General features: G+C 45.6%; 1 long non-coding RNA gene across 1 annotated transcript in view; it reads left to right on the forward strand.

The window, feature by feature from the left end:
* Positions 1–26,421, forward strand: part of LOC308570268 — a 69,820-nt gene extending 43,399 nt beyond the window's left edge. Inside the window, exons 2-3 of the long non-coding RNA XR_014001059.1 lie at positions 22,354–22,550; positions 24,668–26,421. This is a non-coding gene — a long non-coding RNA (uncharacterized lncRNA). The remainder of the gene's footprint in view (positions 1–22,353; positions 22,551–24,667) is intronic.
* The last annotated feature ends 229 nt before the right edge of the window (positions 26,422–26,650 follow it).

Raw genomic sequence — 26,650 nt, forward strand, 5'->3', positions numbered from 1 at the left:
TGGATAGCTTGGCCACTGTAACTCATGCATTGGGAATCTTCCTGATATGACTACTTCAGTGTGCTCTTGTAGGGCTTCCCCGGAGACTTACTCTTTCTAAGCCAAATTATCGGGGCTTACAGCAATAACTTTATTGTCTTTTAAAAACCCACTGACTGATTCACACATGCACATGTCTCAGCCATCAATTTTTCAATGTTCAATCCTCAGTGACTCACAGGCAGTTGTGTCTGAAATGCTGTCAGGCAGTATGGAAAACTTGCTAAATATATTCATAAGTTATGGTGCCTTTCTTGCCCACATGCAACTCTGACATGCAGTGGCGTAGCGTGGGGGGTTGCAGGGGGACTGGCCGCACCGGGCGCAACATCTGGGGGGGCGCGCTCGCACTCGCAGCTCTCTGCCCCTACCTGCCTCACTCACTCTCTCTCACTGCAGTGCTGGCTGTGCGAATCCGATCCGAGCCGCTGGGTTGCCGCCCACTGTGGAGGGGGGGTGCCAGGCATGCGGTACGGTGCGGAGAGAGAGCGAGGGACTATCTGGGGGAGGGACAGTGCAGCGGCCGCCCAGCGCAGCGCTGAGTGCGGGAGAGAACCACACCAGACCAGACCAGGCATCAGCAAGAAGAAGCTGGCAGCGGCGGCAGGTTAGGGGTTAGGGGGCGCAAATTACTTGCCTTGCCCCGGGTGCTGACAACCCACGCTACGCCGCTGCTGACATGATAGCCAAGATGTCTGAGACTTCCATCCCTTGGTAGCTCTTAAAGGATGTACCATGTGCACAGTGGCTCCTACATTGACTTGGGGAGGTCAGAAGACATCAGCCATCTGAAGGATCTTTGTGAGCGAAAGGTTTTGCCAGTTGAATGTAATTTGACTTAAGAGTTGCTTTGAAAAGATCGTGCAGCTGATAGCTTCTCATTTGGGTGCACAGCTGAGGAAGAGGTGAGGAGGAATACATTATTTCATCAAAGCCTGCTGCTTTTAAATGAGGTGAAATCCCTCCAGCAGGAAAAGAGATGCCATCGATTCAGAGTCTGTGTCAGTTAATATTTCTCTTTCCTTAGCAGCACCCTTCTTATTGGTGTCTTCACCAATCAGTGTTGACATCAACAATGTAATGTGCTCCTTTATTTGTGAGACAGGGGATATTCTTCAAAAGACCAAGCAGAGAGAGGCTGCTTTTGCAAAAAAAAGAAGAGCAAGAAACCCCTGAAGCTCCTTCATTTGGTGCTGCATCTATAGCAGCAGCAAGTCTCAGATACTACAAGCTTCCTGCTGTGCTCTTGAACCACACACTGCAGTTAGGGTCAGTTATGGAGACAGCACCACAAGACACTTGTGCCCTTGTGCTGTAGCTCCTATTGACAAAGGGCTGGTCCACATAACACAGGTATTCAGAGAACAGGTCATTGCTCAATGGGAGAGCACTTTCTGCACAGGTAGAAGATCCTAGATCAGGACCCTGGCATCTTCACACAGCACATGGTTAAACTGATGGCTTTAAAGGGATTGGACGAATTCATGGAGGAAAAGCTTGTCAATGGCTACTAGTCATGACAGCTATGCTCTGCCTCTATGATCGGAGGCAGTAATGCTTTTGAATACCAGTTGTTGGAAGCCACAGAAGGAGAATGTGCTCTTGTTCTCAGGTCCTGCTTATGTGTTTCCCACAGGCATCACAATTGAACAGGCTCTTCTTATCTCTGGTGGAAGTTGGGGAAGACTTCTGTTTGGAACTCTGGAGAGCCTCTGTCAGCCAAGAGTTGTCAAGGCTCAGCTAGATGGACCAAAACTCTGACTTGGTAGCTTCGTATATTCCTCCCATTTCAGCTATAACCAGACCAATGGAATCTTTGTGCTTACAAAAGATCTCCATGCCATGATGAATTCTGCAACCTGTATACATTCTGCAAAAAAAGCAAGTGTGCGCGTGTGTGTTATCTTGGTTTGCAGAAATGATTTTAATTGGCAGAGGGAGCCTTTGCTATAGGCCAAACAACCTCTCCTGTACCCTAACTTCTGAGATTTAGAATGACAGGGTGCAGCTTGACACAGAGTCATGTCACTGGTCCTTCAAACACAGGATTGTCTAAAAATGTTGGGCATAGCTCTCCAGGGTATCAGAGTGCCCATCACAAGAAAAATGGCAGTAGGCTTGTCAAACAAACTCTGGCTCATTATACCTGGTCTATGTAAACAGCATGTAGGAGGACAAATTGTGACAGCTTAAGTCTTTTATCACATCACATCACATCATGTCGTGGTGGGGTGGGAGTAGAGTCTCATTTTCAAAAAATCACACACACAGGCCAGAAAATTAGCCTCTCCAGGAGAAATCTATATCAGAATCTTTGCCCTGACACCTAGCTTTATACACACAGGTAGTTTTATATTATGTAGAAATGTATTCTAGCCCGCGAATGTCCACAAACTCTTTCAACATCTCGTCTTCTGCTCATGTAGACCAGGCAAATGATTCTCTGGATGGTGAATCCAGTACCAAACATGACGCCTGTAAAGTGGGATGGGGACTGAGAAGTACACCTGGAAGTACTGATAGCACCTTGTAGGGGAAGCCTATATCGGAGTTACTTTGAGTAACCAATGCACTTATATAGCACGTCATCTGGTATCAGCCTCCTCTGATCTTCTGCTGCCCCATGACAAGGCTTCTATGAGTGACAGGCCATGTCATCCACAGTGCTCCTTTTGCTGGCATTGGTGTGTCCACCAGGGAGGGATATCTGCTTCTTGTGTGCAAAAGCAACAGACCAAAGGTACAATCTTCAGCAGAAGTCGCTTCAGATGACTGGGAATTGAATGAGAGCAGGGGCCAGGGATGATTGGAGCTGTACTATGATAACACCTGGAGAGTCACGGTTCCTGCTCTAACCATTACACTGTACTTGCACCATTAAAAATCTACAAGTCAGATGACAGAAAAACAGAAGATCCATTAAAGAGCATTAATTGTTTTTTTGAAAGTCAATCTGATCGGACCAAGTATTTTGATCCACCTGTAATAACCAATGGGTTTCAAACATTCACATCAGGGCAGAGCGAGAATTAAAAAACCAATTTAAGACAATGGGTGGATTAGCCTGCAAATGTATCAAGCTCTCTGAATTGCACTCACCAATAACAGATTCATCTCAAATTTGTTTTATTAATATTATTATTTTATTTTAGAGCTGCTGGAGAAGAAATTGGCATTCCTGGACAGCACATCCTTAATCTTCAAGCATCCTTCCGTCACGTTCTTTTTATCTGCTGCTCCCAGTGTCTCAGCAGAGGAAAGTCAATCCCTTGGATATTTTAAAGTCCTCTAAGTAATGAGGAGTGTGTAGGACTCCCATTTCTTTCAGCAAAGCTGCATTCATTCATTGTGCATCTAATGTGTCGGCCATTGATTTCAAAATACCCACCTTGATGCTTGCGCAAGTCACCTGAAATGAAATGGGCCATGCAATTTGAAATGTCAATATATCTTACGTCCTGATTCAGACATGATTGATGCTGCCTTGGCGACATCACTTATCAGGGTAGCTGGAGTATCATATACATGGGAAGGATTTGTGTGCAGTCAGTGCATTCCTTTGGGCCACGGATCTTTGAAGTGCAAATAATGCTGCATAACATGGTCTGCTTCATGTGAGAAGTGCCTTTTACCCATGGTGTGGGTCAGGGGCATTGTTAAGGGGAGCCTCAGGGGGACAGCAACATATGCAAATATTATGCAAATTTGTATCATGGGCCTGTGCCCCAAGCCTTTTAAGCACTTCTAGCAATGGCCCTGGTGTGGCTACATAAGATGCCAATACAGATAACTGCTTTTTGTATAACAGCATTTAAGCTGTGTACACACCATATACTTAAAACACAGTTAAAGCACATAGCTCCCACCAATGAACCCTGAGAACTGTGGTTTGTTAAGGGTGCTGGGAACTGTAGTGGTGTGAGGGGTAAACTAAAGATCCCAGGGTTCTTTGGGGGAAATCCACATGCTTTGACTGTATTTTAAGTGTACCGTGTGCATATAGTCAATGTTTAAACTGGGCCACTGGATGAGGCAATGGAGATCCATGTGAAGCAATTCCAGTGACTCAGACCATAAATGAATCTACGTGGAGAACACCCCTGGAAAAATGTTTGTCTGATGACAACACCATCCCCCATGCTCCCCTTCAGCAGGGGGAACTGAGCCCTTTCATTCTGTCAGCATAGCTGGGTTGACACAAGTCCATGCCTGAAGAGACCACTGTGGTCTAGAAGGTTCTAGAATCTGCCTTTGCAAAAGAAGCCATCGGTTTGTTCTCCTTCCCATGGTGGGATTGGTTTTGGCAGAGAATGTGCACACATTCCTTCCCTGCTGGCGATTCCTTTATATATCTTGTGTGTTCTCGGAGTTGGGTCTGTTTAACTCTACTCTTGGGCCCAGCTAACTGGCTGAAGAAGTTTCTTCTTCTTCTTTGCTATGGTTTAACTCTTTTGGACAAAACCATCTGTCAGCAGCTGTGAAAGGACCAAGTTTTTCCCAGATGTGACAGGGAGCTGATTCAGAGCCAGGATTTATTAACAGGCAGAGTGTTTGACTTTGACCTGGGATTGGTTTGGGTGGTGAGACCACACTACAGTCCAGACTGGTTTAATATCCATTACCTCTCCCTTGAGTTATGAAAGAGCAGGGAGTTGCCAAACTACAGATCACAGGATTCTTGGGATGGTGGGGAGAGTCAGGGCACTTACATTCATGTAGGTTATAAGATAGAGTTATCTCAGTCACATATCAACCAGGAGTCCTCAGTTCAGACTGGACATAAGAATCTGCTAAATTGAGCAACAGGCCCATCTAGCCCTGTATTGTCTATCATCCAGAGTCTCCTCAGAGACTCAGGTAGAGTAGAAGTCATCCTTACCTCTTGCTCCTTGCCAAGGGATTGAATGTTGGCATGATTTCTATGTAACGTACGTATTTTTCGCTCTATAAGACGCACATTTTCCCCTCCAAAAATGAAGGGGAAATGTGTGTGCATCCTATGGAGCGAATGCAGGCTCCTTGGCTTCAGCGATAGCAACACAAAGCCTCCGAAGCGCAGTGGGAGCGCTCCTACCGCTCTCTGGCGGCTTCGCGTTGCTTTCGCTGAAGCCTGGAGAGTGAGAGGGGTCAGTGCGCACTGACCCCTCTCGCTCTCCAGGCTTCAAGGATAGCCGCCTGAAGCCTCTGGAGCGCAGCTGGGAGAGGGAGAGCTGCACAGCGCCCCGTCAGCTAAGCGGGAGGAGAAATGGAAGGGGCTTCATTTCTCCTGCCGCTTCGCTGAAGGGGCACTGCGCAGAGAGGGGGAGATATTTTTTCCTTGTTCTCCCCCTCTAAAACAAGGTGCGTCCTATAGAGCGAAAAATACAGTATGTGCTCTGCCACACAGCTCTGGGCCCCGACTACAAAAGTACAGCCACTCTACCCCCACCCCAGCTGAATTTGAAGTTGTGGGAATGTTCAGGGAGGCAGGAGAGGATATATTGTTTAATTATATCCTTCCCAATTTGTGTTAACAAGTTCTACAATTTAGCAGAGTAACATTCCCCTTTTTAAACTTACACAGCAGATAACGTTTTTGCCAGACTTGTTTAGGCCTCTAAAATAAGTTTCCTGGTAATTCCCCTTTTATTCCCTCCTAAAAAGATAGACGCAACACAGTCTTGTATAAAATAGTTTATTCACAGTTTCATTCAGTTCACAAAAGGATCCCTGAAGGCAGGCTTAAGTTACAAAATATATACACTTGGAATCCATCCCATAAGGAGATAGTTCCTTTGTCCTTTTTGTCCAAGAGAGCATCTCAGGCTGATGCTTCTTCGATGAAATCAAAATGGAGGAGAGATGTGGTGGCCAGTCCTGTGCTTTTGTTACCTGCACAGGTAAAGTCACACCCACCTCTGGTCACATGTAGAGGAAGTTTGTCCCAGCACAGGAGGAAACAGAAAGTTTATCTACTGACTGGACAAACATCCCTCTTCATGTCTAAACATGTCCACTCTAGGAATGTTGTATTTAACTGCTCTGTGTTTCACACCCCACAGAAGTCAGGACCTCTTATGCCCTAAGGACACTTATATCCCCATTTATTTGTCTGCATATTTATGGCATTTATAACCCACCTTTCCTAAATGGACCTCAAGGCAGCATACATGATTCCACTCTTCCATTTTAACTGCACACCAACCCTGTGATGTAGGTTAGGCTGAAAGATAGTGATTGGCCCAAGGCCATCCAGTGGGGATTTAAAACCTGGTTCCTCAGGCCCTAGTTCAATGCTTCAATCCTTGTATCGCAGTGACATGTCTAGACCAGAGGTGGGCAAACTTTTTCTGTTATACGATCAATATTCTAGACTAGGCTATGGCGGGAGGATAATCATGTTCTTGATAGCTTCCCCTGTCTTCTTCACCACAAATATGCCTTTTTCTCCATTCACCACCTTTCTGCATCATATACTGTCATCATGTCCCCCACTCAGTCCTTTCAAGATGAAGGTCTTAATGCTTGAATGCCAGAAATTTTCTTCTGTCCGCTAACACTGCACTGGACACCAAATAATCTGTGGGTAGCCAAAATCTGTAACATTCCCAATTCCCAATGCTTCTGAATCCCATATCCCACAGTGATAGAACCGCAGGGAGAATTAACGCTGCTGTAATGCTTGGCACCTATGGGATGACATTTGGAGATGATCCCAGAATACATACGGGGTGGGGAGAGAGAATGATATTCTAACTGGTTATACATATACTTTCCCTCAAAATGGACCTTTTGGAATAAGAGTTTGCATTCCTGCTAAGCTGTGTCTATGACACTGCCCTCAGAAAATATATATGGGAATTAAATACCGGTAGATGTGGCTGCGTTATATTGGAGTAAAATCATTGGTCCATCATTACTAATATTGCCAATGGTTCTCAGGTATCTTTGGAGAGTCACTCCCAGCCAGCCAGAGTAATCAAAACTGGGCTAAATTTACATTTACATTTACATATATATACCACACACACACACACACACACACACACACACACACATAAATAAATAAATAATTTCTTATTTATACCCCGCCCATCTGGCTGGGTTTCCCCAGCCACTCTGGGTGGCTCCCAATAGAATATTAAAAACATGACAAAACATCAAATATGAAAAACTTCCCTAACCAGGGCTGCCTTCAGATGTCTTCAGAAAGTCAGATAGTTGTTTATTTCCTTAATATCTGATGGTAGGGCGTTCCACAGAGAGGGTGCCACTACTAAGAAGGCCCTCTGCCTGGTTCCCTGTAACCTCACTTTTTGCAGTGAGGGAACTGCCAGAAGGCCCTCAGAGCTGGACCTCAGTGTTGAACGATGGGGGTGGAGATGCTCCTTCAGGTATACAGGGTCAAGGTTGTTTGGGGCTTTAAAGGGCAGCATCAACACTTGAATTGTGCTTGGAAACATACGGGGAGCCAATGTAGGTCTTTCAGGACCAGTGTTATATGGTCTCAGTGGCCACTCCCAGTCACCAGTCTGGCTGCCACATTGTTGATTAGTTGCTGTGTGTGTGTGTGTGTGTGTGTGTGTGTGTGTGTGTGTACGCGCTGTGATCACCACACACATGTAACAGTCAGGCACACACCACAGCCTGTTCTGTTGCCTGCGATGCAATCCTTCATTCAAGCCTAATTTCAGCAGTCGGAGAAGACTTTGTGGGTGCCAAGGAAGACCTCTGTGGGACCATGAGCACCAGGTTGGCAGCTCCTGCCCTAAGCTGCAACAGCCATGCACCAAATAATTCTCCCCCTTTCGCTCCACAAAGTGAAAGGCTTCATATATAGAACAGGACACAGAATTGGGCATTAGAAGAGCAGGGTCACTTCAGGGAAATCCTCAGGTCCAATGTGTACCAGCATTTTGTACAAAAATCCATGTTTTCTTCTCTCTTCCCAAGGCAGAGCCATGAGGGAAGTTCACGCCGATTGAAAGCAAGTTGGAGATGCACAAATATGTATGTATTAACATGCAATAAATCATGCAGAAATGCCAAATCACAACTGTAACCTTCTGATACTCTGTGACATGATATCAATCAACAGGCTTCTGTGTAAATATGTGTCTTTCTTGTGGGGTGCCTGCTCATCTACCCGGACTTCATCATTGGCACCATGCTAATTAATATGCACGATTCATAATAAATAAATTATTTTCACCAGCTAAAACATGGAATTTTGTTTATTTGCTTATTTGAAAGTAAACATGCTACCCACTGACATCTGCTGAGAATGTGGCAACAAATGGATGACAGCAATGGTAATGAACAGTGTCTGCTTTATTTATGTAACTGCAAACAGTTGTACACCCATTCATAATTCTTCCAATAAGAGGGAAGCCCACACAGAGCAGAGAGAAATGGAATCCAGACACCAGTTTGTGCAAATGAAGGACAGATTTGGTTGCACCATGCAAGCTCTCAGTTGTTGTATTCTGTGACTGAAGCCACTGCAATTAGTGCTGGATTATAGCTACTGTAAAACCAGATTAACAGTGTGTATTCATAAATTCATAGTATGAACTAAAATCCTTTAAATGTGAAAAGGGAGGGGGATATTATTATTATTATTATTATTATTATTATTATTATTATTATTATTATTATTGCTTACATCTCACTTTTACAATTTGGGCTTCTGAAAGCAGCTTGCAACAAACAAGAAAAACAATTACCACCAAATAAACAGATAGCAAAGAGGGATATTATTGCATTATAGCACAACAAAAGCAGGAGAAACACACACACACACACACACACACACACACACACACACTTCCAGTGGAGCATTTGTGGTATGAAATATCCCAGGATTTTAGCAGGAAGCTATGGGGCATGCTCGCCACATGACCCGGAAGCTGTACGCCGGCTCCCTCAGCCAATAAAGCAAGATGAGCGCCGCAAACCCAGAGTCGGTCACGACTGGACCTAATGGTCAGGGGTCCCTTTACCTATGGGGCATGCACACACAGCAATAGGAAGCAACATGTCCACTCAGAAACTTTTGCAGGTGAAAAGAGAATTGAAAGCATATAACCACCTTGTTATGAGAGCCAGGTCCTGGGAGACCAGGGTTCAAATTCCCCCAAAGGCCATGAAGCTCACTGGGTGCCTCTCAGTCTAATCTACCTCACAGTGTTGTTGTGGGGATTAAATGAGGAGGGGGAGAACAATGTATGCCACCTTGAGCTCTTTGGAGAAAAAGGTGGGACATGAACACAATAAATAAAAAAAATTGAGCACAAATCATTATGAATACAAATAGAAAGGATCTCGGGGGGAGGGGGACAGGGGTTGATGACCTTGAGTCTCCAAATCTGAGTCCCCCAAAGCTTGATATGGTCCTATAAATATGCAGCAGCATCTCAGATGGGCTTAGCTGGTGTTAGGAGCCCTGCCATCTCCACATCTCTGGGAGAGGCCACTGAAAATATACAATCCCCAGCCGGGAGTGATTTAGGGAAATGAAAAACAGAGAGCAGAGCTGGAGGAGGTGTCAAATGTTTCTCCTCGCCTCCAGTTTGATGTGACCACTTGCTTTCCCTCAACCCCCCCCCACCTGTCTACCTTTCCTCCTTGGCTGCTGTCTACTTTTGAAAGCTAAAATGCCCAATGTCAATAAAAATTGCAACAGTGGGCAGGGGGCAGGGGGGGCACACACATTTTAATTGGTGTGTTATTATCAGTTGATTGCAGTACATTCAGGGAAAGGAAGAAATGAAATGTCAGCTTTCTCCGGTCTGGTGATCCAGATGTTTTGATCTCCACCCCCCCCCAACCAGCCCCAGTCCGAATGGTCAGGGGTGATGGAAGTTGTAGTCATACAATATCTGGAGGGCACCGGGTTGCAGAAACCTGGCTTAGACTCCACAGTTTTCTCTGAAGCCCACAAAAAGGTATAAACTTCTGGTGAATTTCGCCTGCCTTGGCTTTCCTTTCCCAGAGAAGTCTCTTTTCCTTACTTCAAAAGACAGCTGCATTAAGCAGATGGCAACCAATGTGGAAGAGACCAGTAAATGAATAGGGCTGGGGTGGGTTTTGAAAGACATAGAGCATGGGTAGGCAAACTAAGGCCTGGGGGCTGGATGCGGCCCAATCCCCTTCTAAATCTGGCCCACGGACGGTCCGGGAATCAGCGTGTTTTTACATGAGTAGAATGTGTCCTTTTATTTAAAATGCATCTCTGGGTTATTTGTGGGGCATAGGAATTTGTTCATTATTTTTCCCCAAAATATAGTCCTGCCCCCCACAAGGTCTGAGGGACAGTGGACCAGCCCCCTGCTGAAAAAGTTTGCTGACCCTTGACATAGAGGTTCAGTCATAAACAAGACATACTTGGGGCCTGTTCACTCTTAACACTTGGGGGAGAGACCTCAGCTGGGTGCCACTGAAAAGCTATCAGCACACCAAATCAGATCATTTATTCACCTGGTCCTGTATTGCCTATTAGAGTGTCCTACCATGCAGTGGACAGTACTCTGTTTGAAAGGCTGCCCAGCCAAAGTCCAGTTTGAAGATGAAGAACCATATTGAAGGAGAGCAGGAGGGCTCTTGAAGTTGCCCGCCAACAGTCAGCAAACTGAGAAAGCACACAGATTACTTCAGTACAGTGGTACCTCAGGTTACATACGCTTCAGGTTACAGACTCCGCTAACCCAAAAATAGTGCTTCAGGTTAAGAACTTTGCTTCAGGATGAGAACAGAAATCATGCTCTGGCGGTGTGGCAGCAGCAGGAGGCCCCATTAGCTAAAGTTTAAAAGTCTTAAAGGTTAAGAACAGTTTCAGGTTCAGAACAGACCTCCGGAACGAATTAAGTACTTAACCCGAGGTACCACTGTATTCTCTTCCACAGTGTATTACACTACTGTTTCGATTACAGGGCCCTTCCAGGGTGGAGTTTTATTAAGGGTGCATTCTGTAACATTTTCTGGATACAATAATAGTGCATAATAGTTCATTGATGAGTCCCCAGTGCTACCACAGGATTGCTGTCCAGAGAGGCTAAAGCACAACAAAAGCAGGGCCGAAAGAAACTTGAACATCTGCGGTATAAAAAGGGATGGGGTTTCAGCAGGAAGTTATGGGATATGCACCAATTAGACAGGAAGGAGTGTGACCGCCCCAAAATATTTGCAGACACAAACAGTATTGAAAGTTGGATTGCACGTAACTGCCCCCCCAGAAGTGTCATGAGTACAGATCTTAATAAATGTAGGGAGAAAAAAGGTGTCTGGAGGGGGCCTTAGTCATTCTTTTCAGATTTGCATACATTTTATTAACATAACATTCCGGCTTGGTCTAAGGCCCCATGTTCCTGAGATTGTACAAAAAAGCCCTTAGAGCTATAGCACATCCCTGACACACACCCTGCCCTTTCTGTGACAACATATGCTAATTTAGGTGGGAGCTGAATAGTAAAGTAAGGAACCTCAGATCATAAGAGCATAAGGAGAGCCCTTCTGGATCGACCAAAGGCCCATCTAATCCAGTACCCTGTTCTCACAGGGACCAACCAAATGGAGATGGGAAGCCTGCAGTCTGGGTCTGAGTGCAACAGTACTCTGCCTCCTTGCAATTCCAGGCATCCAGTACTCCAAGGCTTAAAGCCCCCAACAGCGAAGACAGAGCACAGCCATTGTGGCTAGTAACCACCAATAGCTTTCTCCTCCATTAATACTCCTCCCAGGTTCCACTAGGCAACATCCTCACAGGTATTCTGAGGTGTCCAGGTCCTCCAGAAGTTGTTGGACTCCAACTCCCATCAGATGCCAGCAGCAGTTAGGGATGATGGCAGTTGTTGCCTAGCAACATCTAGAAGGGCCTCAGGCTTCCCCATCTCTGGCATGACGTTCCTAAGGGCAACACAGGCCTACTGCGATGAAATAGCCGACTGCAACCGACACAGGGATGAGTCACGTACATACACAGCATTTCAGGCACCACATGAAGCCATCTCTCCCCGCACAGGCAAGCCTGCCAGACATGTGGCACTCATCTGTTATGATGGAGCTGAAAGTAACCGAACAATCTTCTCCCTTGTTGCCTCGGCCCACAAGGCTTCCGCAGTGGCATGAGTAGATGCCACTCTGTGTGACATAGACATATCTGCATATTGTTCGGATGGAGGGTGTTAATCTCTCCTCCTACGTGGTATTCTAAAACACACAGAGAGAGACCACAAGCCAGGCAAGGAGGATGTTCAGTATCTTTCATTTCGCTGCCCTCCCCCCTTCCTTCCTTCCTTCTTCCTCCTTCTTCCGAAAATGGCCTATGTTTAAAAAGTACTACCCCCGTGGTTTCTGACTATTGCTCAGGGCAATTTTGCTTAGCCTAGCGGAATGTCCTGGAAACTGCTGGCAATAACTTTTAGCCCCCAAGACTGGAACATGTTGAGCAGAGACAGAAAGCCTATGAACAACTAATGGCCGGGAGCCAGAGTAAACAAGTGCGGTTCGTCGGGTTGCGGTCAGAAATGTCTCCCTTTTCAGTATGCAGCGCAAAATCCTCTGCCAACAGTTGCCATAAAGTTATTACACAAAGCTGTTTTTCCTCTCAGTAAGACAAACCCAATGAAAGGCTGCTTCTCGTCCAGCCCCTTGCTGACATTAGGCCTCCGAGATAGTCTGTCATGCCAAGAGAGACCTGTGTGAGCTGCGGTCTCCCTTCCAGGCTGCGTTTTTCATTAGGCTAGTTAGGGCTTCTGCACAGAAGCAAGTGAGAGGGGGTGGAAGGAGGGGAGAGAGCAGAGAAGGAGAGCAGAAGATTACACACGCACACACTTTTCTTTCAGGATAGCATGACAAACCACAGAGCAGCAAATTCTGTCCTCCCTTTCCAAACTCCGTCCTAGCTGGCCTGGGCTCGCGAGGGGAATTGGAGCATAGCCTGGGCCTTCAGCAGTGTGTCTATACTGGGGTAGGGAACTGCAGACCCAGAGGCCAAAAGTGGCCTTCCTCTCCCCTAGCCACCAAAACCCACCAGAGCACCATTTCTGACATGTTAAAGCTCCTTAGGAAGCCGCTACGTGCCCAATGTGCCTTTAAGCTCTTTGAAAGAATTTGTGCAAGTCTGATTTGAATTAGTTATAAAACTCTACCTCTTACTTACGTCCACATTTCCTCCCTGATTATAGGTGCCTACCCCCTGAGGCCATCATACCAAGCAATGGTTTTGATAGTGAGGCTTCTTCGTTCTTACTGATGTCAGAGTCAGCAAGCACCTGGTACTCATAGTATCCTCCACAATGTATAGGGAGCAGGGTTTACATCTTGGATTTCAGTAGTAGAGACGAATGTAGTAGTAGGATGAATGGGGCACTGCCTCACGAACTTCAGTCCACCCTGAGCCAGCCCCTGCCAGCCTGCCGTCTTACATCCATTAGAGGGAGCGGGTGGAGCTGTGGTCTAAACCGCTAAGCCTCTTGGGCTTGCTGATCAGAAGGTTGGTGGTTCGAATCCCCATGATGGGGTAAGCTCCCATTGCTCTGTCCCAGCTCCTGTCAACCTAGCAGTTCAAAAGCACAACAGTGCAAGTAGATAAATAGGTACTACTGCGGTGGGAAGGTAAACGGTGTTTCCGTGCGCTCTGGTTTCCGTCACAGTGTTCCGTTGCGCCTGAAGCGGTTTAGTCATGCTGGCCACATGACCCAGAAAACTGTCTGGACAAACGCCGGCTCCCTTGGCCTGAAAGTGAGATGAACGCTGAAACCCCATGGTTGCCTTTGACTGGACTTAACGGTCCAGGGGTCCTTTACCTTTTTACTTTACCTTACATCCATTGCAGGAGGTAGCTCTGCCTGTCACCTTCCTCCTTCTTAGTCTCAGTGTTGCCCCTTGTTAAACTCAGCAGGGAGGTCGATGGGGACAAGACTAGAATTAGTTGGCTCCAGCTGCTATTGGCGCTGTCTCTATGTACTGCCGGCCTCCCTGCCTCCCACTGCACCATTTCCAATGGTACCACTGGGTGGTGTTAGCTGGAAAAAGTGAATCCATCCTCTCTTTCCCCTTTCTTTTTTTACGGTACTAAACTCTCCTCCGGTGCCTCCAGGCCCCCGGCTTCCCTGACAACAGCCAAATGCATTTCCTCCATGCTTCCTCTGCCTCTTAATAAGCATGCATTATTGTGTGCTCTCTGTGCTGCGCCCAGCAGATATAATAATAACACCGTCTGCTGAGCTTTTCACAAGGCACCCTGCAATAACAGCACCTTCTCCTCTCCTCTGAGTTAAAAAGAGAACAGGCTGACATGCATTCCGAATGCACCATACCAGTGTAATGATAGCAATGATTACATGGGAAAGTAAAAGGTTCCATGGCATCCGTGTTATTTCAATCCACTCTGACAAGGAAGCGTTTGAGCGGCGTCATTTGTGTTCCTCTTGTGCCTCCCTTTGAAATGACCAGTTTGGCACAGCAGGTCGGTCGGAGAACCTCTGATGGAAGGACATGAAAAGCAGGTACCAGGTGCAATTATTCCGTGTATGCACATTTCACCCACAGGGCTAATATTATTTTTTACCAGATTAAGAGTGAATGTGAGAAGTATGGATAGCTTTCTGAACCATTCCTAGCGGTGCAGCAATAAAACTGCTAGCACATTTGCAAAGCTGAGCAGGGTCTGGGATGGTTTCAAATTGGATGGGAGACCACATGTGTATGGCCCTTGGGGTCTCTTAAGATTATACGGGTGCAAATTCCTCTGTCCTTCTCTTCTTCCTGACCATGCAATGTGTCATCTTGTCACTCTGTATTGGGTCAAACTTATTTAATCTGCTCCTAACAGGTGGCAGGAGCCTCAGGGCCCTTCACGCAATATCAACTCTCCCTATTTAAGTTGGATATTCTGGAATTAAAGAAGCCATCCCAGCTTCTGATTGGATCCTGGAATGTCCCATCTTTTGGTCCGGTGCTCTGGTGGGAAACAGCTGGCTCGTGCAGAGCCCCAGACCCAAAAGTAAGCATCCCAGTTTGGGGCCGCCAGATATTGGAAAGTATGCAACATACATGTTGATCTTTCATGGAATTCTTGGCAAGCAGCATCACATGGTGCAGAGACGCTGTGCTAGATGCAAAGGATGCTTGCCAACCACTTACTGAAGGGGCATTTCTGAAAGCCAGAGTTTCCAGTTCTGAAGTCATTCAAGAGCAGTTCTCATGCTCATCCTAGATGTGTTTGTAATGGGAACCCAGCTCCACCCTGATGCCTATGGTGGAATAACAATGAGCAAATAGGTCATAAGATCATGTCTCCCCTGTGGGCTGTTACCTACAGATACAGTAGTATATAGGTGACGTGCTATAGGTCACACAGGATGAGCCACAGAAACCTCACACTATAAGTGGCACCATCACCTTCAACCCTATTTGCAGCTCCTATGGATGCAAATTCCTGCCAACCTAGCAGTTTGAAAGCACGTCAAAGTGCAAGTAGATAAATAGGTACCGCTCCGGCGGGAAGGTAAACAGCTTTTCTGTGCGCTGCTCTGGTTCACCAGAAGCGGCTTAGTCATGCTAGCCACATGACCTGGAAGCTGTACGCTGGCTCCCTCAGCCAATAAAGCGAGATGAGCACCACAACCCCAGAGTCGGCCACGACTGGACCTAATGGTCAGGGGTCCCTTTACCTTTACCTTTATGGATGCAAATCAGATGCCCGAGGCATAGCATAAATCGCAAAGAACCCTAAACACATGGCTCTGGATCCATTCCAGTCCGGCTTCCGCGCTGGTCATGGGGCCGAGACGGCTCTGGTCGCCCTAACAGATGATCTTCGTAGACAGCTGGATCGAGGCGGGTCGGGGCTGCTGATTCTTCTAATCTGTCAGCAGCTTTCGACATGGTCGATCATGAACTTCTGGACCACCGCCTCGCCGACGTGGGGATCCGGGGCACAGTCCTTCAATGGCTGCGCTCGTTTCTCTCTGGTCGGGGACAGAGGGTGGCGCTTGGGGGGGAACTGTCATCCCGCCACTCCTTGGTGTGTGGAGTGCCTCAGGGTGCGATTCTCTCCCCGATGCTTTTTAACATCTTTATGCGCCCCCTCGCCCAGCTTGTCCGGAGTTTTGGGCTGGGCTGCCATCAGTATGCTGATGACACCCAACTCTATCTGTTGATGGATGGCCATCCTGACTCGGCCCCAGACACACTGATCAGATGCTTGGAAGCTGTGGCTGGATGGTTACGTGGGAGCCGGTTGAAGTTAAATCCTTTGAAGACAGAGGTCCTATGGCTGGGACGGGACGATATGGGATTGAGGGGGCAACTCCCATCTCTTGCGGGGGTGCAATTAGTGCCAGCACCGTCCGTTAAGAGTTTGGGTGTAATCTTCGATACCTCCCTCTCCATGGAGGCGCAGATTGCAGCTATAACAAAGGCGGCATTTTTTCATCTCCGCCAAGCTAAGCAGTTGGCTCCTTACCTCTCTCGCCCTGACCTAGCCACTGTGATCCATGCGACGGTCACCTCCAGACTGGATTATTGAAACTCGCTCTACGTGGGGCTGCCCTTGAGACTGACCCAGAAACTCCAGCGGGTGCAGAATGCCGCAGCGAGACTCCTTACGGGGTCTTCGCTGCGGGATCACATTCATCCGGTGCTATACCAGCTGCACTGGCTCCCGGTGGAGTACAGGATCAGGTTTAAGGTGCTGGTTTTAACCTTCAAAGCCCTACACGGCCTAGGACCCTCGTATCTACGGGACCGCCTCTCCTGGTATGGCCCACAGAGGAACTTACGGTCCTCAAATAAAAACATCTTGAAGGTCCCAGGCCACAGAGAGGTTAGGCTGGCCTCAACTAGAGCCAGGGCTTTTTCGGCTGCGGCTCCAACCTGGTGGAACGCTCTGTCACAAGAGACAAGGGCCCTGCAGGACTTGACATCTTTCCGCAGGGCCTGCAAGACAGAGCTGTTCCACCAGGCCTTTGGTTAGGGCACAGCCTGACTCCCTCCTTTGGCAATCTTTACAATACTTTAGTTTATGGTTGCCATCAATTTTGATTTTAATTAATTCTTATGATGTTTTTATAATGTTGCACTATTTTAGTGTTGTTAGCCGCCCTGAGCCCGGCTCCGGCTGGGGAGGGCGGGATATAAATAAAATTTATTATTATTATTATTATTATTTGGAATGGGACCACTTTTGACTTACACAAAAAAGCAAAAGGTCCTTTGTGTGTGTGTTTTAAATAAGCTCATATTTCTTGATACAGCAACTAGGTTTTCGTTAAATTGGGGGAGGGATAGTCACCATCATTTCCTTGATTTTTGCAAAAATGGACAGAATGGCAAGCCATTTCTCCAAAAGCATATCCAGAATGGGCAACATAAATCTTCTTGTTGTTGTTCTTGTTTAACTATCTACTAAAAGACACCCATCTTTTTTTAAAGTTAATCTTTTGCGGTATGCCTTCAGTGTTTGATAAAAGTTTGAAATCAGTTCCACAGAAATCTGACACTATTGATCCAAAAAGTAACTGAAGGCAAGGATCTAGCCCTCCACAGGCATACGGTAAAAATAGTGAAACAAGATTACAACTGGTAAACAATATATAGTATTCACTCCTTTTCTTTACAGTTAACCTAACATTCTCTAGGTGTAAAACAGTGGGATCTTTATAAGGCTGATAGATGGTTATATATTTTATTTTCAACACACCTTTTCATCAAGACTTGATTTTAAGGCATCCCTTCCATCATGTATGCATCAATGTACGAAGCTGACCATGTATTCCTCAGCAATTCCCCAGAGTGGTACTTAGGCTGCAATCCCATGCACACCTGCTTGAGAATAAGCTCCGTTGAACATAAAGGGACATACATCTGAGTAAATGTAGGATTTCCTCTTTAATCCTCAGAGTATTAGGTAACCCCTCTAAATATTATTTAACAGTGTGATTCCTTTAAGTTTGTATACTGATGAAAGACAGAACCTGGAATTCAGGTATGCTACCAATCAAATTATTTTAAACAAACCTTTCAGACACTTTCCACTATATAAATAATTTTTAAAACACACACACACACACAGATGGTTTTTAAGTACAATATAGTTATTGCCAGGGTTTCAAACCTGGGACTGTGTCTGGGGAGCCATCATTCAGTGTAAAAGCCTGACGGTTCAGTATTTTTTGTTTCATCCTTATTCTTCAGTCCAAGTAGCTGAATTAGCCAGAGGTAAGAAACCCTCTCAGTCCCATTTGTAAATAAACAATAAAAATCTAGTCCACACAATGTTACTTACTTAATTATTAAGAAGACCAAGGGTTGCAGGACAATGCACATTTAAAAAAAATTACAATGCAATAAAACATCTCACAACAAAATAGAGAGGCAAAACAAAACCAGGAGTCACAAGAATTTGCTTCTTCGGCAAACATTCCTTGTGCGCTACTGTTTTGTTATCAGGAACCAACACAGCAAGAATCAGGAACTGTGTGGAACTGAACCCTGACGCTGCTTATAAGGAGCGATTATGGGCAGCTGTGGATGGGAAAGCTTGCAGGAGTATGATGGCCTCTCTCAGCCCAGCCTCCAGGGTGGATCCACCTATCCAGAGGGCCACCTGGCTTCCCTTGACCTGGTAGGACTATAAAAGATTCCAGCTCAGGAATGAGCTTTGCTTCAGCAACTGTTAGCCTTGAGCTTGCTTGGGTCTGTTATCCCTGGTGCATCTTTCCCTGCCTGCCTCTCTGGTCGTGGTCCCAGGGACTTTGTACCTTCTGTTCTCTACCTACAGTGCCAGTTCCGTGAGGCCTCAAGCCAGATGTCCATGGTGGGTCCCCTACCACTCAGGGCCCCCTCATTCTTCCCCAGGCTCACCTACTTGGGCTCTGCCCCAGAAAATAGCCACTAGGGATAAAAGAGAAGAAAGCAACCCCTCCGGATGGGGGGTGTGTGTGTGTGTGTGTGTGTGTGTGCATTCCACAACAAACCATTGATACAATAATAGTGCATTTGTGGTGGGTTTATACTGGGCCGTTCGCATATCATTCCGCTTTATTCTGGGATGCTTCCCCAGTGCTATCACATTACAGTGGTACCTCAGGTTACAGATGCTTCAGGTTACATACGCTTCAGGTTACAGACTCTGCTAACCCAGAAATAGTACCTCGGGTTAAGAACTTTGCTTCAGGAAGAGAACAGAAATCGTGCTCCGGCGGCGCGGCAGCAGCAGGTGGCCCCATTAGCTAAAGTGGTGCTTCAGGTTAAGAACAGTTTCAGGTTAAGAACGGACCTCAGGAATGAATTAAGTTCTTAACCAGAGGTACCACTGTATTGCCATCTTGATGAGCGCTCATACACTGTAGCACAATAAAAGAGGGACAATAAATAAACCAGAATGCCCTGGTATAAAAAGTTACAGCAAGAAGGGATAGGACATGCACTGATTGGAAACAAAGCAGCATGCCAGCCCTGAAATTTTTGCAGGAGCAAACAGTCATGAAAGTGGAATTATGTATAACACGCCAATACCATCATGAGCACAAATCGACATGAATGCACCATAAAAGGACCTGAGGTCAGCATCAAGCAGTCAGTAATGGTAAACAGTTGGTAAGGGCAAGAGGGGGTGAGCATGAGGAGCAGAATCAGCAGCTTGTGGGCAATTGTGGGTCCCCTGCTGAGGTGTGGGCCTTGGCAAATGCCCGCTGAGGTCAACCTCTGACGTTGACCTAGTTTTGTTTCCAGGCTGCCTCCAGCTGTCAGGGGCTGGTCTGGATCGGACGATTGGGGAATGCAATTGCAGGGAGATTGGCTCCTAACAGAAGAGGAGGGGAAATATTCACATGTCCCCCCCCCAGTCAAGCATTTCCAGAGGCAGAGAGATGGGCAGAACAGAAGATGCACAGTTGAGAGAGGAGCTACTCAGCTATGAGATAATAGCTAGCCAACCAGAAGGGAGGGAGCAGCTGGGCGATGCATAATTCGAGAGGGGGGGGCATGTCAGGAAACAAAGGAGACGCAGGGGGGAGGAACTTCCTGTTGGTGTGCTTCTTGGCTATGGAAGTGGGGAGGAGTCAGAGTAGGCAACTGCTATCCTTGTGGAGAGTTGCCTGTGTGTGTGCTTGTAACATAATGCTGGAATAAAAGGACTGTAAATCTGCCAAATGTGCATTAATCCTTATCGATGTGTCACCTGAAGGGAGAGGGGAACTCCCGTACTTGACAGAAGCCCAGCATCTTGACACACCTAGGCTAGCAATTGCAGATCCACCCTATGACTTCTCCCCAGCCTTGCTTTCTTTTTCGATGGTGGGGAACCTCCAGCCCAGTAGTCTAACTAGTCCACCCAGGGCCGGATTTAGGTTTGATGAGGCCCTAAGCTACTGAAGGCAATGGGGCCCTTTATATGTGATATTTTAGGGAGCAGGCTAGCAGGCAGGGCCCATTACTTACATCACAGGAGCCTACACAACACAAAACACTGTTGCTGTGTGTAGGTTTTATTTTATTTGTTTTTTATCTTATATTTTGGAAATGTATATCCAGTTTTTTTCCTTTAATTTTTTTGGGGCCCCCCAAGAGAGTGGGGCCCTAAGCTATAGTTTGTTTAGCTTATACGTAAATCCGGCACTGAGTCCACACCTTTTTTTCCTTTCAAGAAGAAATACCAAAGATGCAGGCATGCCAGAATGCACTTCTTAGCAAAGACTTCCTGGCACCCTGACCCTACCAAGACTATGTGATAACCTGTCCTATCCTTGCCCAAGGCCCCAACTAAAGCTTCTTTATTGGATAGAGTGTGTCAGCGGCAGAGCTTTGCACACAGAAGTTTCGGTCTCTGGTTAGGATGGGAAAGACATCTACCTAAGACTTTGAGGAGCTGTAGATGGGCGAATGGTTTTGACCTGATACGAGACAGCTTCCTACAGACTTAGATAAAAGTTCAGATATATATAATACACAGGGGGGTGTCCTCTGTAAGCAAGCAATATTGGGGGCGAGAAAATTACCATGGAAGTTGTGAGTCCCTCTTACCCTTGTAGAAATGAAATTTAAAAACTCAATCTCTTGAGGTCATATTAAGCAACGAGCGTTTTGTGACTGTACCAGATTTCATCCATGAAAAATAGGTCCGTGCTAAAGAAGAAGATGAAGAAATCTGACAAACGCTGAACTTTCCCTCTCTGCCAATAATAGTTAGGTCTACTGTGGAGCGCCCCCCCCCCCCGAGCCGGGAGCAGACATTTGTTAAAAGGAGAATGAAAGAGGGCTTTTCCACCCTTTCTTGCATCCTCTTTATGTCCTTAGGAAGATTGCTTTTTAAAATGACAGGCCTCTTTATTATGGTTATTATTAATATCGCTTATTTTCCTGACCAATTTGAAGAAGGATGTCTTGTAGCCTCAAAAACCAAACTCCTTTTGAATATGCCAAATTGTGGGCTGTCAAGTTTGGCCGCCGGAGCTATCAAGGAGAATGAGCGAGATTATTTTGTCCCGATTGCTTGATTGGATTGACTGCATTCTTCTCTCCTATATCCCTTTTTCGCTGCCCCTTTGGGTGTATTTGTGTGTGTGGCTTGCAGTTGAAGCCTCTATTTATTTTTCTTTCCTTCTTTCTTTTTAAATCACGCGCTTAATCCCCCTTCTTTCACACACCTCCTTTCTCCCTCCCCCCTTTTAGAAAAGAGCCATAACAGAACTTGCATTTCAGAAGTAGTGAAGTTTGTGCTTCCCATCTGTTTTGATACCAAAAAAAAAAAAAAAGGAAAGGAAAAAAGTTGCCGGGCAGTATCTGGACACTGTCAGGGTGTTGTAGTGCATATCTCAAAGTGACTTTGTTATAAAAAAGGCGTTTAGTCTCACCTTCCCCCCCCACCCCAACGTAACCTTGTGAAATTTCCACATTAAAAAGCAATCACATCTTTCAAACCAGAAATGATTGTATTTGGCAACGTGGCTCTAACTCCCATGGGTGTCAGTCAGGGCTTGTTTTTCGCTAAAACAAAACCAACTTTCAAAATAAATCAGCTGCAACAATATTATAGTCCTCAAATCTTATAATCCTATTAACAGGGGTTGGATGTTTTCGTTGGGTCCTCCTCTGCACCTCCCTGCTCTCGTTGCCACCGGGCTGACATAATTGGCCAGGTTTCAGTGGTAGAAAGAAGCAGATAAATCTGAAGAAGAAAGTAGCCAAAACATGCAGTCAGGGCCCTGGCTTCTTCCCAGCCTGGCCCTGTGGTTAAAGAGCTCTTAATGACTATTGTAAGCCCTTAAATATCATCATCTGTATTTCACCTCCATCTAATGCGCCGCCTGTGTAACATGTTTATGTCCTCAGACAGCGGCGTGAGAGACTCAACAAATAACTCTGTGAGAAGAACGGGAGGGCAGCGAGGTCGCCATGGCGATTCCCGTGAATGAGGCCTCTATCGAAATTGCAGAAGGGTGCCAATGTGCTCAGGGAGGCTGTGCCCAAAACTAACCTCAGCAAAGTCCCCTTTGCCAGAAGTGGAAATGATGTGGTAATATCAAAAAGTAAATGGACTTACATATAATTCTAGATTTCTCTACATATATTTTTATTGGAAAAACGACAGGAAGGCTAAATCTTGCAAGTCTTTTTTCTGGCTCGCTCTCACAAACCCTTAGGCGTTTGAGTACTCCTGGTGGGAATCTGCACATAAATGACTACTAAGGGCTTATATAGGAACTGACACTCGGTCCTTCGCAGAGACAAAATGCTCACTGAACTAAACGAGAGAGGCAGTGATTTAGAAGTCCTGAGGTGGGCAAGGTATTGAGCCGCTTCTGTGCGACTCGTAGTCACTTAGCAGAGCCCTAACAATTCCAACTTTCACTTTCCCAGCTTTCACGAAAGCAAGCTACTAGTCCCTCAGGATAGTGGATTTGTGCCAAAGATGAAGGTTAGAGACAGGCAATTGCTTTTTAAGAGGTGAATATGTTGGACAGAAGCCGCACCTAACGGTGTACTGTATAGTCTAACATTTTTATTTACCTTGCTGTTTAGGTCAAGTAGGCTTTGTAAGTTTTTGAAACAACATGAAAGTCTGCAAAATTTGCTTAGCAGAGATGAAAGTGGAAAATATACTTAACACAAGGGATCCAACAATCTTCAGTTATCTGGAAAAACTATCATATTTTTTTTAGCCGAATGAAAAATAACTTAATTTGCTGGCGTGTGACTGAATCTCACCCTCAAAACAGTGCGCTTGGAAGCACTCCTGCTTGCCTCTGTGAGAATGGCATGCTGGACAAGACAAGCCTTTGGTCTGATCCGTAAGAGCTCTTATGTTCCAATGCTCTTAATTTTAAACCTTCCATTACAGATGGCTGTCCAATTATATTTTGCTTCTGACTATTTGTACTTCTATATTATACCGGTCATTTAGCTCCATATTAAACACTGATTTATTTTAGAAAGCTTTCTTAAGCAAGCCAATACAATGAAAGCAAGGCCAGCCCTACCGTTAGACAGAGTGAAGCCACATTCAAAGACCCACCTTTCATGTGTGTAGGAGAGCCCTGAATGCTGCTATATGAGGATAAGACAACAGACACCTGTGCACTGATGTGGGTGCCTATCCACTGGGGTAAATACGCATGCAGATTACCATGCACTGGCCATTTTCATGTACACCCAACAGGTACAATGCAGTGACACAGATGTCAGTGAGTTTATCTCACAGGTGAGAAAATGTGCCTATATACTTCGACTAATGTCGCTGCAAGTAGCTGTTCCTCATGTGATGATCATCACACACAACATCCCATCGTCCATGATTATTGCTGGATCATGATGGCGGAACCCTTTGCCATTGCTTTTGTCTACCAGACAATGGTACTAGTTCCAGAGTGGGGAGGGAGACTTAAAGTGATGTCTGGTTTATCAGAGATTCTACTGTAGTTTTGGAAAGTGTCGTATTGGCAGAAGCTGGACTGGATGATACCACTGCACCCCAATCTTAAGTCTAATTTTTTGCTATATTGGAAACGTGTGAACAAGCTGAGATGATAACTCTTAATTTCAATCATGGGGTACATGTATTCACCATGGTGTGTGTGTGTGATAACTGTGATTCTTTGAAAGAAGAGTATCCAATTGTGGAATTTCAGTCTCTTCTCCTAAGCTTGGGGAATGTGATCAGCATAGCAGAGACTACAGGATCGCCTCTGTATGTCCCTCACAGACCACACTGTTGGGTCAAATGAGGCAGTGGCTTTGAAAAAAAACTTTTCAGAGAGCACTGTACATGCCTTTTTGATGAGGAAAAGGTCACTCTGACCCCTTTTTTTAAGCAGTAACGGCCCAGAATAAATAGCAAAATGCTGAAGGAAGCCACTTTTCTGCCTCTCTGTCTTCTCGCTAAAATTCATGCATAGTTTTACACAGGATTTGGGGTATCAGAGCAACAATGGCTAGAACTGAAATCTTCCCTAATAATCATTGTAATATACCAGCTAAATGGTAGCTGTACATTAGCATGAAAAAACACTGTGCCACTTTTCTTGGGCAGAATAAATTCCCGGGGGACAGTATCTTAGGTAGCGTTGCATGCACGCAGACTTGCATAATTATTAAAAATACAAGAACTGAGAAACTGAGATGTAATCATTATTTTTCTCTTTCACAGGGCAAACAAATCTCCAGATACAGCTATAGATACGACAATTTACACCTTTTGAGTCATAGAATCACAGAGTTGTAAGGGACTCCAAGGTTCACCTAGTCCAATCCCCTACAATGTAGGAATCACAGCTGAAGAATCCCTGAGAGATGGCCATCCAACATCTGTTTAAAAACCTTCAATGAAGGAAAGTCAACCACTTTATGAGGTATTCCATTCTATTGTTGAAAGCCTCCTATCCATAACTCAGAACCCAGTGAATGGCTAAGAATGTGAGCTAGGAACCCGGAGGTCCAAACATCACCTCCTCAGAGATGAACTTACCAGAAATCCTTATGCAAGTCACTCTCTCTTTCAGCCTCAACATCCCCATCTGCAATATGGGAATAATAACAATGCTGTTCTACTTTACAGGTTTGGTAAAAACTCAGAGATAAGTACAAAACCCTATAAGAATGCTAGGTTTCTGTAACTTATCTTCCATCACTGCAAAATCAACAAAGAGCGCTCACCATTTTCTATATTTTGTTTAAAAGAAAGAAAGAAAAAATTGCAAGCAGAATCATGGATTTCCCATTGCAGAAATATTACTCTTCCCCAGAAAGGTCAACTCCCACATTACCGTTGCAAGATCAGATGTTGCAAGAGTATAATGCTAAACATGAAATAAAGTTAGGGCATGCTTTTCTGATTTTAGGGAATGTATGCCCATGAATGCTCTTGTCTAAAAGCAAACACAAAAGTAAGTTAGAAATCACAGGTTAATCCCCATTTCAGGTAAGATTGCCCAAACCCTGGTGAAGCCACCATTTTCCTAATGCTTCCTATCAGCAGAATCTGAATGGAGTAAAGAGATAATTGAGTAGAGGTACATAAATGAAAGTCGCTGTGTTATCTCCTTGCCATTCCTTGCACCATCAGTGCCAAATTCATTAAAGGCTCTAAATTCAGAAATGAATTAAAACTAAATTGCTTAAACGATCACAAAACAAGAACATCAATTTCCAGGTCACCCCAAACCAACCAGTTGCCTCTCCTAGTACTATCAGACTTTTGTACAAAAGCTCATTTCTCTTTCAGGCACTCTAAAAGTGACTTAGAATTTATTTTCCGGTGAACACGTAGCTGTATGCAGCACCGACAGCGATTCAATTTAGGCAAAATTGTAGTCAAAACTAAACTGATTACATTACTATAAATGGGAAAGAGTTAAACTTAGAAAGGGAATAAAAAAGAGAGGAAACTAGCCTCCCCTTTTCTTTTATAACATTCCCCTCGGAGAATTTCCTCGTAGTCTCTTCTGACTCTTCCAAGAGATGTTATTTTCCCTCCCAGTACCAATTTCAGCAGTGATGGCCTAAAAGGTTCTGGTGCCCCAGGCGAGACTAGATTATAGGACTCCATATGGGGTCAAAAATAGGAGAGTCCTTACATGTGTTCGCCAAGAAAATAAAAGCCGTAGGATTTCACTGCACTTCAAAGGCAAGATACCCAGCCAAGCCAAGCCTATTCTAGTCACTCAGGCAGTGAAAATGTTGCAAGCCTGTTTTGTGCGCCAACTGCACAGTTAAAAGTCTAGAACATTTTGTGTGTGGCTGGTATCACACTTCCTGGCTTGCCTCTCTCCCTTTTGTCGGCTGAATGGGACTGATGCAAAATGTGGGCTGGTTCGTGGTCTTTCAGCAAAATGTTTGTTGCTGCTCTCAGTCCAAGAGCATGGTTGAGAACTTCTGCATATGTGGTGGCAGAGGAAGTGGGGGGTGCGGTCCACCTTGGGTATTATTACTGAGGGGGGGGGTTGGCAAAATGTTTGTTTGTTTTTTTAAAAAGGGCTCACAAAACTTTTTAGGAGTGACGTGGTGGCTTAGGTGCCTGCAGGTTCCGCCTTGCCTGAAACCGCAGTGTAGGACTTGCATCTGTCTACTGCCTCTCCCTCAGCCGCCCTACAGCTGAGGGGGAGGCGGTGGAGAAGCTCCAAACATTGTAGAG

This window comes from Podarcis bocagei, assembly GCF_964188305.1.
Source record: "Podarcis bocagei genome assembly, chromosome: 12".
NCBI classification, from domain to species: Eukaryota; Metazoa; Chordata; class Lepidosauria; order Squamata; family Lacertidae; genus Podarcis; species Podarcis bocagei.